The 12,887-nt window shown below is 35.4% G+C and overlaps 1 protein-coding gene across 2 annotated transcripts in view; it reads left to right on the top strand.

The window, feature by feature from the left end:
- The window catches only part of MARCHF5 (membrane associated ring-CH-type finger 5), a 58,483-nt gene that overhangs the window by 19,639 nt on the left and 25,957 nt on the right, over positions 1-12,887 (top strand). The window lies entirely within an intron of this gene.

Here is a 12,887-nt window from a genome sequence, read left to right on the forward strand (position 1 = left end):
AAAAAAGTAGAACAGACTATTTAAAGGAAGATGTAACTAAGGCTGATATTTAGTTACCACATTCCATTACAGCCACATGATTATGAACTGGTCTCCATGTGGTGTTTAAACTATACCAGTTGTTAAACATTTTTCGTATCACCTTGGCTGTAATTAAGAGGTATGTGAAGGAAGTTCGGGTTCTGGGAAGGTCAGTCAGAAGGAATGACTTTCAAGTGGAGTAGGCTTTAAGAAGAAATTAGAGATAATTATTAGATTTGTTTTTTCTAGAAGCTATACATACTGAAATAAGACTCTCTTTTTTAAAATAAAAATTAGGCAATGTAAATGCAGATAATGAAGTGCTTTTCTAATGTGAGAAGATTAATAACAAGGGCAAACAAAATTTCCCTAGCATAATTCATAGGAAGAAATAATAGATTCTATAAAAAGGAAAGTAGTAGAGAAAGTAGTGTTTCTCATTTAGAATTTGTGGACCACATGATGGGTCTTTCAGACCATGGATTTTAAATAAAGACAAAAGACTAACCCAGAAGTCTCCATTATACAGTTGACTCTTGAACAGTCGTTAGGGGTACTAACACTGTGCAGTCAAAAATTCACCTACAGCTTTTGATTCCCCTAATACTTATCTACTCATAGCCTTACCGCTAGCATAAACAGCCAATTCACACATATTTTATATGTACTATATACTGTATTCTTACAATAAAGTAAGTTGGAGAAAAGCAAATGTTAAGAAAATCATGAGAGAAAATACATTTACAGTACTATACTGAATTAATCTCAGAAAATCTTATAAGTGGAGCCCCACAGGTCAAACCTGTGTTAAGAGTCAGCTAATAATATTAAAGCAGTATTCTTAAGTAATTTAAGCATCATCAAAAGCAATGAATTACTGCTGTATTCTTTAACCACACTGATACCTAGCTCACTGAAATCAAAGTTAAGTGATTTCTTTTCCTACTTTTTATTTCTAATAATCTCACTTTTCAACTATAGGTTTTTGGGAATAGCAAGTATAGGATGATTCTGTTAGGTGTTTTAGATATTTAGATGGATACAAAAATTATTGCGGGAATTCTTACTGAAAACTACATACAGTGTTGTTAGGTGAGGCACTGAGTTGACAAATGAATGGCACTCAACAGTGACTCTGAATATTTCATTTTGGAAGGTGGCAGTGCTAAATCTCTCCTGGTTGTATTCAGTTCTAAGAAGTAAGTTTTTAGGGCCAGTGTAATGATTGAATATGATTGTTAGGTATACCTAATACTAAGACATTGATTTTTTTCTACAACAAGGAAAGAAAATGGCTAGATGTTGGAATGGTCAGACTTTGTTGAGGCATTTATATCATGATTTTCTCTTTATATCCTTAAGAATTTTGCCCTCAAATGACAGGTTCAAGCTATTCACTCTACTGTTTGTCATGGAGATCTATCTGCCACTTGAGTAAACCACAGATAATCATAGAAATTTTTAACAATCATTTTTATGAAAAAAAGTTTGTATACTTCCTTTGAATAGCTTTTATTAGCATCTTTTCTCCTGACTAGATAACATGCTGAAGATACCTGCTCAAGGGCTGTAGTTTGAATTATATTCACAATTTGCTATGCAGTTTTTAACACTAACTCAAGAATAGAAGGCTTACTGGTAAATGTCAGCTGTTGTCTGTAAATGAAGCCATGTGTGAATTGGCTTTCAGGTGCCATACTCTTCCTTGCTACACATATGGCTAGTGCTAGTGCTCTTGCTTGGCCATACTGATCCCAGTATACCTTTTCAAGTCACGGTTCAAAAATAATTGTTGGTTAAAAGAAAATCCCTTATCTGTTGCATGTTTTCACTGATAATCTGTTAAAAGTTGCATGTTTCTTGATTCACATGTTATGGGCTTGATTTACATGTTATGTATATGCCATGAGTTGATTCATACTCGGAATCTAGTGGTTTCTTCCAGCCATAAAACAAATATTTAAGAATATACATCTGTAATAGTAATTATTCTTCCTTACTGTGTACCAAACATAAACTGTCCAGTAGTGTCATCTGATGATAGAATTTTGCCAGCAGATTGTAGTTTGGGTTTTTTTGTATTTGTTTTTTTAACGTTTATTTATTTTTGAGACAGAGACAGAGCATGAGCTGGGGAGGTGCAGACAGAGAGAGAGGGTAACACAAAATCTGAAACAGGCTCCAGGCTCTGAGCTGTCAGCACAGAGCCCGACGCAGGGCTTGAACCCACGGACCGTGAGATCATGACCTGAGGCGAAGTTGGCAGCTTAACTGACTGAGCCACCCAGGCGCCCCTGTTTTCTTTTTTAGCATATTCATGATTAATTTTGCATTGACCATTTGTGCCTGTTTTTGTTAATGTGTGTTGAAAGTTCCTTTGACTACAGTTTTTATCTTTGTTGTCAGTGACTAAATTCATAATGCAGGCTTTGATTGCAGGCTGGAGTGGTTGAAAATTGTGTGAATGCTTCAGTGGCTTCTTGTCCCTATTTTATAATGTTTCAGTCCCTGTTTAATAATGTGTTACAGTACAATGGGAACAAGGAGGTCTCCTGTGCAAACTAATTCTAATTCACTGGCTAGAGTCCATTCTAAGTTCACACTATTTTCACTATACCATTTATCATTTATGACATTCTGAGTTAAGTGTGTTTTTATCACTTTTACTCTTTAATGAACCTTTGAGGCATTGATTCTCTTTCTTAAATTTGAGGTTTAACACATAATAATAACAAAATACATGTTTAACCAGTGTGAACACTCTTAGGATATGAAGGTTTGTTAGCCAAAATAAAAGGTCCCCTCTTAAGTATTCTTGTAGAGTATGTGTGACCCTGGAAACATAATAATTAAGGGCTTACAAGAATTTTCTTGAAAGTTATTATCTTTTCAAATTTGGGAAATGTTTATGATCAAAATTTTTATTACTTTTTCACCAAATTATCTGTAGACCAGTTAATAGATTAGTCGCCAGGAATTATACCATTCGTCTCCAAACAAAACGTGAGAGACACTGGCTCGACAAAGGAATGCAAGAGAAAAATTGTAGAGAAGGAAGGGGTGATGGTTAACATTCTGTGAGATGATCTCTGTACAGCAGGTATTTTTAAGTTTTGTATGGATTTAGCCTCAGTCTAACTGGCTAGCTGCCAAATCTGTGTCTTTTCTCGTACTTAGTGGTGGCCAGAATGGAGAGATGGTGGCAAATATGTGTTAATTATTGATAGGGAATATCTTGTGTTTGGTTATGAAAAATTTAAAGATCCATCAGACTCATTTCTCTCACTATTTGCCACCCACCTTAGGGTTTCTTTCTCCTGGTGAGTTAGGCCAGTTGCATATATGCAATTAAAAACTACTAGAAGTGTGGTCTGAGAACAAGCAACATTGGAATCATCTGAGAGCTGTTAGGAATGAAGAACCTTGGCCCCTCCTCCCACCCATCCCCAGTTTGAATCAAAGCTGCATTTTTATGACATCATCAGATAAGTTATGTACATGTTAAATTTAAGAAGCATTGCTTTAAAACATGAAGGGAATGCCATCTGGAAGAAGTTTGTCTTTTATTAAAGCATATCCATGAAGTTTAAGACCAGGTAGTACTCTTGTTTAGCCAAACAGAAGAATTCAAAGGAGAGTATCTCAAGGGAAGAGTTCTTGATTCCCAAGAGTACTAGAGACTTACACATTAGATTCTTTTTCTTTCACTTCTTTCAACAATGTTTTTATAGTTTTCAGTATGCAGGTCTTTTGCTTCATAAAATTTATTCCTAAGTATTTCACTCTTTCTGATGCTGTGTTAAATTGAATTATTTTCTTAATTTTATTTTCAGATGGTTTATTCAGATGTATCAAAATAAAATTGATTTTTGTGTTTCAGTCTCATGTTGTAAAACTATGCTGAACTCGTTTAATGGTTCTGATCGTTTTTAGGTGGATTGCTTTCCATCCTCTATATACAGGATCATGTCATCTGTGAATAGAAGAATTTTACTTCTTCTTTTCCAGCCTGTTTGCTTTTATTTTATTCTCTTGCCTAATTGCTCTGGCTACAACCCCCAGTACTTCTGTTAGGACAGACATCCTTGTCTTATTTATAATCTTAGGAGAAAAATAGTCTTTTGCTCTTAAGTATGTTATCTCTGAGCTTTTCATCTGGCTTTCATCAAATTGAGAATGTTTCTTCTATTCCTTTTTTGTTGAGTGTTTTTACCATGCAAGGGTAAATACTTTCTCTGCATCTATTGAGATGACGTGTGTTATTTTTCCTTTATTATTATGGTATAATCCAATGATTGATTTTCATATGTTAAACCAACTTTTCATTCATGAAAAATTCCACTTGATTGTGGTGTTTAATACATTTCTTTATTTTTTGTTTATTTTGAGAGAAAGAGAGCAACAGGGGAGGGACAGACAGAGGAAAGAGAAAATCCCAAGCTGACTCTGACATGAGACTCAGTCTCACAAACTGAGATCACGACCTGAGCCGATATCAAGAGTTGAATGCTTAAATGCCTGAGCTACCTAAGCACTCCTAGTACATTTAGATATTGCTGAATTTGGTTTGCTAGTATTTTGTTGAGGAATTTTCTGTCTATATTCATAATGGATATTTGTGGTTTTCTTGTGATTGCGTTCACTGGTTTTGGTATTGGGATAATCCAGGCCTCATAGAATGAGTCGGAAAGTGATCTCTTAACCTTTTTTGGGACGAGTTTATGAATGATTGGTCATTAATTCAAATGTTTGGTGGCAGTGAAGCCATATATGGTCCTGGGCTTTTCTTTATAGGAAGTTTTTGAATTACTGGTTCATTCTTTTCACTTGTATATATAGTGTTGTTCAGATTTTCTATTTTTTTATTGTCACTTTCAGTAGTTTGTGTCTTTTTGGGAAGCTGTTCATTTCATCTAGATTATCTAATTTGTTGGCATATAATTGAGATATTTCTTGATAATCCTTTTTATTTCTGTAAGGTTGATATTAATGTCCCCTCTTGCATTCATGATTTTAGTAATTTGAATCTTTTTCTTTTTTCTTGGGCAGTCTAGCTAAAGGTTTGTCAGTTTTGTTGATCTTTTTAAAGACCCATATTTTGGCTTCATTGATTTTTCTCCATTTTTCCATTATCATTTATTTCCATTTATTGGGTTTAGTTAGCTTTTCTTTCCTAGTTTCTTAAAAATTTTTTTCAACATTAATTTATTTTTGAGAGACAACATGAGGTGGGCAGAGGGAGAGAGACACAGAATCTGAAGCAGGCTCCAGGCTCTGAGCTGTCAGCACAGAGCCTGATGCAGGGCTTGAACTTAGGAACCATGAGATCGTGACCTGAGCCAAAGTCAAATGCTTAACTGACTGAGCAATCCAAGTGCCCCTCTTTCTGATTTCTTAAAGTAGGTTATTGGTTTAAGTTTTTGGTTTTTTAGTAGACTTTATTTTTTAGAGAAATTTTAAGTTCACAGCAAAATTGAGAGATAGCCTTACATTCCCTGCCTCTTATGCATAGCTTTCTCCATTACAACATCCTTCCAAAGTGATACATCTGTCACAGTTGGTGAACCTATGTTAACACTTCATTATCACCCAAAGTCCATAGTTTACATTAGGATTTGCTTGATGGTTTTATATTCTGTGGGTATAAACAAATGTATAATGACATATATCCACCATCATAGTATAATACATAATATTTTTATTCCCCTGAAAATCCTCTTTGCTCCACATATTCATCTTTCCCTCTTTCTTTTGCTGGTAACTACAGATCTTTGTACTGCCTCCATATTTTTACCTTTTTCAGAATGCCGTATAACTGTAATCATACAGGATATAGTGTTTTTAGATTGGCTTCTTTCATTTAGTAATAAATATAAAATTTCTCCATGTCTTTCATGGCATGATAGTTCATTTCTTTTTAGCAGTGAATTATTTTCCATTGTCTAGATATACAGTTTATCCAGTCACCTACTGAAGAACATCTTGCTTGCTTCCAGATTTTGGCAATTAAAAATAAAGCCACATGGGGCACCTGGGTGGCTTAGTCGGTTAAGCGTCCGACTTTTGCTTAGGTCATGATCTCGCGGTTCATGGGTTCGAGCCCTGCATTGGGCTCTGTGCTGACTGCCAGCTCAGAGCCTGGAGCCTGTTTCAGAGTCTGTGACTCCCTCTCTCTCTGACGCTCCCCTGCTCACGCTGTCTCTCTCTCTCTCCTAGAAATAAATAAAAATATTTAAAAAAAAAATATTTCTAAAAAAAAATAAATAAAGCCACAGTAGGGGTGCCTGGGTGGCTCAGTCAGTTAAGCATCTGACTTTGGCTCAGGTTATGATCTCATGGTTGTGGGTTTGAGCCCTGCCTACATCAGGCATTGTGCTGACAGCCAGAAGCCTGCTTTGGATTGTCTCTCCCTCTCTCTCTCTGCCCCTCCCCCACATGTGCTGTGTCTCTGTCTCTGTCTCTCTCTCTCTCTCTCTCTCTCTCAAAAATAAATGTTTAAAAAAATTTTTTTAAATAAAGCTATAGTAAACATCTATGTGCAGGTTTTTGTGTGGACACAGGTTTTCAGTTTACTTAGGTAAATACCAAGGAGCATGAATGCTGGATCATATGGTAGGAATATGTTTAGTTTTTTTTTTGTTTTTTGTTTTTTGTTTTTTGTTTTTTTAAGGTTTATTTATTTCTAGGAGAGAGAGAGAGACAGCGTGAGCAGGGGAGCGTCAGAGAGAGAGGGAGTCACAGACTGAAACAGGCTCCAGGCTCTGAGCTGGCAGTCAGCACAGAGCCCAACGCGGGACTCAAACCCACGAACCGCGAGATCATGACCTAAGCGAAAGTCGGACGCTTAACCGACTAAGCCACCCAGGTGCCCCGGAATATGTTTAGTTTTGTAAGAAACCCAAACCATCTTTCAAAGTGGCTGAAATTTTGCATTTTTACCAATGATGAGTTCCTGTTGCTCTATATCCTAGTTGGCATTTGGTGTTGACAATGTTTAGGATATTAGCCATTCTAATAGATGTTTAGTGGTATCTCATTGTTTCAATTTGCAATTCCCTAATGATACATAGAGCATATTTTCATGTATTTATTTGCAATCTTATATCTTTGGTGAAATGTCTGTTAATTCTTTTGATCATTTTAAAGATTGTTTTCTTACTATCGATTTTTAAGTGTGTGTATATTGTGGACAAAAGTCCTTTACCAAGTTACGTCTTCTGCAAATATTTTTTCCCACTCCGTAGCATGTCTTCTCATTCTCTTGATCTTTCTTCTTTTTTAAGGTGATCATTTACAGCTGTAAATTTCCATCTAAGCACTGCTTAGCTTTCTTCTTTGACTCACTGATTATTTAGAGAAGTGTGTTAAGTTTCACATACTTATAAACTTGTCAATGTCTTTCTGCTATTGACTTCTAATTTTATTCCATTTTAATCCAAGACCATACTTTGATTTCTGTCCTTTTAAATGTATTAAGGTTTGTTTTATGCCCTAACATGGTTTATTCTGACAAACGTTCCATGTACACATGAGAAGAAAGAGTATTCTGTTATTAGGTGTAGTGTTTTGTAAATATCTAGTTGGTTCGTAGTATTTTCAAATTTTCTCTATTTCCATCTTGATCTTTTACACATCCTTCATTGAAAGTGGGATATTGAAGTCTCCAACTATTGAATTGTCTGTTTCTCCAGTTTTGTCCCATTTTTGCTTTATTGTTAGATGCATATATGTTCTGAAGTGTGCTATCTTACTGGTAGATTGTCCCTTTTACCGTTATAAAATGCCCTTCTTTGTTTATAATAATTTTTGTCTTAAAGTTGATTTTAACTGATCAAGTCTGGTTACCTTTAGTGTAGTCACCTCTGCTATGTTTTGTTTTAATAGATTATTGGTATATGCTTAGATTATTTCTTTTCTTTCTTTCTTTCTTTTTTTTTTTTTTTTTTTTGGAGGCTCTATGCCCAATGTGGGCCTTGAAGTCAGGACCCTGAGATTATGTTCTACCAACTGAGCCAGCTAGACATCCCCTTAGATTACTTTCAAGTTAAATTTGTATTAGCTTTGTTCTTTATTGTTATTCTCAAGTAAACATTAACTCAAACTTCTGTGTAGAGTTGAAGATAACAGTTACCCTCAAAAAGTAATCGTATTTTAAGTGAAGTATAAAACTTAGAAGGGAAAGATATTTACTAGGGATGACAAAGGATGACTCCTGGGAGAAACCTTTACTAGAGAATCTACCAAGTAAAATTTACTTTATTTTGTAATGTTACTTTGTTAATAATATTAAGTGATATCAATAGCTGTCATTTGCTAACAGACTCCCACTATTTGCCACTTTGTCACTTTGCCTATGCTATTTTATTAAACGACTCAAAAGCTCTGCGCAGTTAGATATTGTTCTTATTTTGTAGATAAAAAAAGATTCAGCGAATTTACTTAATGGAATCCCATGGGCTTCTAGCAAGTAATTGAAGGAGCCAGGGTTTTAAACTGCTGAATTTCTTGTTACTGTCATTCAGTGAGTCAGCTATCAGGTCACATATGGATAAGAGGTAGTTTCAGGTGCTCTAAGAACTAATAGAGATGGTATGAATTTCAGTTTACTTGAGATACTGTTAATAAATTATGTGTGTGATGTGTAAATAAAGATTTTCAGTGATTTGATGCTATTAGAATTGAAGGAGAAACATGACCAAGAAGCAAAATGATGGCTAGGTGCTTGCACCAACAAATGATCTATTCTGTTTTTCCTTTGTGTCCACATTTACCCTGCCGAACATGGCAAAAAATAGGAAATGTGTGAAAGAAAAGATGCCCCAACTAGAGTATCTCTTAGTATATTCTTTTGTCTCTCTTAAATTTTTAAGTTTATTTTTTATATTTTTCTTCTAGATAATACATTCGCATGAACCCAATTCAAAAGATAATACAGTAGGGTGTTCAGTAAAAGTCTTTTTACCATGTTCACCAGCCAAAATGCCAAGCAAGTTTCTTACTTGGAGGCAACCATTGTTAGAAGTCTCAGTGTTTCTCTCTTTTTCCTTCTCTCTCCTTCACACTCACCCCACCCCTGAAAAGCTATAAATATTAGGACAGACTTAAAGGAATAAACAAGAAGTAGGAAAATACCCAGGAATCAGCAACTGTATGAAACTATTTCTGCTCCTAGACCTGAAAGGTGCAGGGAAGGGACGCTATTCACAGAACTTGACAAGAGCTTTAGCAGAAGGAAGCTGTTTAACAGGATCTATGGTCTTAGAGACTAAGAAATGCAAACAGCCTGGAGTGAGGGAGACACTTTGAACACACTCTGATTTTTCTAGCCATTCCACTTAACTGTTCAAACACATCAGAAGCTAGAGGGCAGAGTTGCCTACAATATGCAGTTTGTTCAGCAAATGTGCACAAAGCAGGGTGGAGAAAAATGAGTAAATCTGAAGAGGCAAACATAGTATTGAGGACAATTAGATTATATGTCAAAATAGTCTAGACAAATATGCTATGTGTCATGTTCTGTGCTTGCTTTTTTTACTTAGCAATATATGGTAGATACCATTTTATATTAGTGTATAAGGAGCATTTTCTTTCTTTACAATTATATAATATTCCATTACAGATGTATGGTTATTTATATAACCAGTCTTCCATTAATGGGCATAAAGGCTGTTTCTTATCTTTTACTACTGCAAACAGTGCTGTCATAAACAACTGTGTAAAATAATTTTTTGCACCATGCAAATATATCTAAGATAAATGGCTAGAGTAGAATTGCTAGGTCAAAGAATACATGCATTTATAACATTAATAGATATCACCAAATTGGCTTTTGTAGAGATTATACCTATTTAATCTTCCCAACAGTGTATTGGTGTGCCTGCTTTTCCATTGCCTTTGCCAGCATGCTGCTATCAATATACAGAACTAATTATATCTGCTGCCTTAACATTGATCAAAGCTCAGCAGAATGTTCACTCAGGTATTTTTTTCTTTTATTATAAAATATTTTATTTGTTGGAAAAGATTATATCGTAACTACATATGAGAAATAAAGACTAGTAAACCATCACTTGTTCACCTACCCCTCAGGTTTAGAAATAAAATACCCTGGTGAGTTCAATACTTTATCATTAAGTAATGACAATTTTACCTACAATAATGCTTTTTTGGTCTTACACTATGTATAATATAGACATGATAATATAGAATGAACATAATAATTATAGCTATACCGTCTTTTTTTTAATCAACTTTTAGGACAGTTTCTGATTTACAGGAAAATTATAAAATTAGAGTTTCCATATATCCTGCATCCAGTTTCCTCTATTATTAACATCTTACAGTAGTGTGCTACATTCGTTATAATTAAAATTTTTTTAATGTTTGTTTATTTTTGAGAGAGAAAAAAAGTACAGAGGAGAAACAGAGAGAGAAGGAGACAGAATCCGAAGAAGGCCCCAGGCTCTGAGCCATCAGCACAGAGCCTGATGCAGGGCTCGAACCCATGAACCATGAGATCATGATCTGAGCTGAAGTCGGCTGCCCAACCGACTGAGCCACCCAGGAACCCCTACATTCATTATAGTGGACCAATATTGCTACATTGTTACTAACTTAAAGTCCATATTTTATTCAGATTTCCTTAATTTTTACCTAATATCTTCATTCTGTTCCAGGATAGCACATTACATTTAGTCATGTCTCCATAGGGTCCTCTTGTCTGTAAGTTTCTCAGACTTTCCCTTGTTTTTGATGACTTTGACAACTTGAGCGATGGTCACATGTTTTGTAGAATGTTCCTCAATTGAGATCTGTTTGATGTTTTTCCCATTGTCTGTTGGGTTTATAAGTTATATAGAGCAGGACCACAGAGGTGAAATGCCATTTTCATCATTGTCATATCAAAGACAAATACTGCCAACATTACTCATCACTGGTGATACTGACCTTAGTCATCTGGCTAAGATAGTGTTTGTCAGGTTTCTCCACTGTAAAGTTAATCTTTTCCTCCTAAATATCAGCTTTTTTTGATGGTGATGTATTTGCCTGTTTATCTTTTCTTATCCTTTTATTTTCAGTTCTTATGTTATTTTACATATATTGTGATACTGATATAGTTGGGTTTTTACTGTCACATTTTGTGTGTTCCATTTGTTCCATTTTTCCTTTCCCCTTTTTCTTGGCCATCTTCTGGATTGAGGTTTTCTTCCCTCTGATACTGTATTTTCCCCTCTATTAACTTTTTTTAAGTTTATTTATTTTGAGAGAAAGAGCAGGGGACTGGCAGAGAGAGAGGGAGAGAGAGAATCCCAAGCAGACTCCTTGCTGACAGCACAGAGCCTGGTGCAGGATTTGAACTCACAAACCATGAAATCATGACCTGAGCCAAAATGAAGAGCCTGACCTTTAACTGACTGAGCCACCCAGGTGCCCCCCCCCCGTACTAATTTTTAAGTTTTATGCTTTTTTCTTTAAAAATTTTTATTTTAATGTTAATTCGTTTTTTGAGAGAGAGACAGAGTGTGAGCGGGGGAGGGAGACACAGAATCTGAAGCAGGCTCCAGGCTCTGAGCTGTCAACACAGAGCCTGAGCCCAAGTCAGGGCTTGAACCCAGGAACCGTGAGATCATGACCTGAGCCAAAGTCAGAGGCTTCTTAATAGACTGAGCCACCCACATGCCCCTCTTTTTAAATTTTTTTTAATGTTTTATTTAATTTTGAGAAAGAGAGTAGGAACGGGGGAGGAGCAGAGAGAGAGGGAAACACAGAATCTGAAGCAGGCCCCAGGCTCTGAGCTGTCAGCACAGAGCTCAGTGTGGGGTTAGAACGTGCGAACCATGAGATATGACCTGCCAAAGTTGGAAGCTTAACCGACTAAGCCATCCAGATGCCCCTTTGCTTTTTTTCCCCCCATTCTTCTAGAATTCTGATTAGAATTATATTAGACATTTCTGTTTTCTTTCATGTCTCTTAACTTACAGATTTTCATCTTTTGGTCTCTGTGCTGCATGCAGCATTGTAATTTCTTCTTAACTGTTACCCAGTTTTCAAATTTTCTCTTCATAATGCAAGGGGTTTTGTTTTGTTTTCTATAAGTTCTAGTTTTTTCTTAAATGTACCTGGTGATCATTTATAGTCTCATGTTTTTTGTTCGTTTATAAGTTACATTTTATTTTATTACATAGTTTTTATGTTTAGGTTAATAATTCCATTATCTAAAGTCTTGGTAACCTAAACTGTTGTTTTTCTTCTGGCTCTTATTCGTGATGCTTTATTTCTATTGAGTATGGGAATTAGGTTCATATTTGTGTTCATATTTGTGGACTGGATATCCTAAAAGTGAAAGAACTCCAGAAAGTATTTGCATTTGGAATTTCTCACTTAGCACAGACAGATTTCTAACCTGAAATCAGCATCCCAGTTGACTATGATTACAGATTTTTAGAGGAAACTATCCTCATCATACTTTTCTTTTTGAATATAAGATAGTTTTCCTTTTTGGTTCACTTTGTTGTCCTGTGGATTTTTCTGGCTTACCCTTTCACTCATGGTTCATATAACCCTTCTGAGAGTCTCAGAGTCAGCTCTCCAGCTTTGTATGGACCTAAAGCCTAGTATGACTTGTAAACCTCAGTATTTTAGCTTTTCCCTTGTAGTTTTTTCATTAAATAAAAAGATAATTTAGAGATTTTATTATTATGGCCCAAGAATACTTGGGTAATATGTTATTGTATCCCCTACATTTCTTACAGTGGTGGTTAGATCTCATCAGTGAAGTTACATATGATTTTTTTGCAAGAGTATTTAATAGTTTTGTGTACTTCTTATTACATCACAACTTGAGGCATATAATGTATATGTCTTTC

Source organism: Hyaena hyaena, unplaced genomic scaffold (genome assembly GCF_003009895.1).
Source record: "Hyaena hyaena isolate Hyena2069 unplaced genomic scaffold, ASM300989v1 scaffold_44, whole genome shotgun sequence".
Taxonomy (NCBI): Eukaryota; Metazoa; Chordata; class Mammalia; order Carnivora; family Hyaenidae; genus Hyaena; species Hyaena hyaena.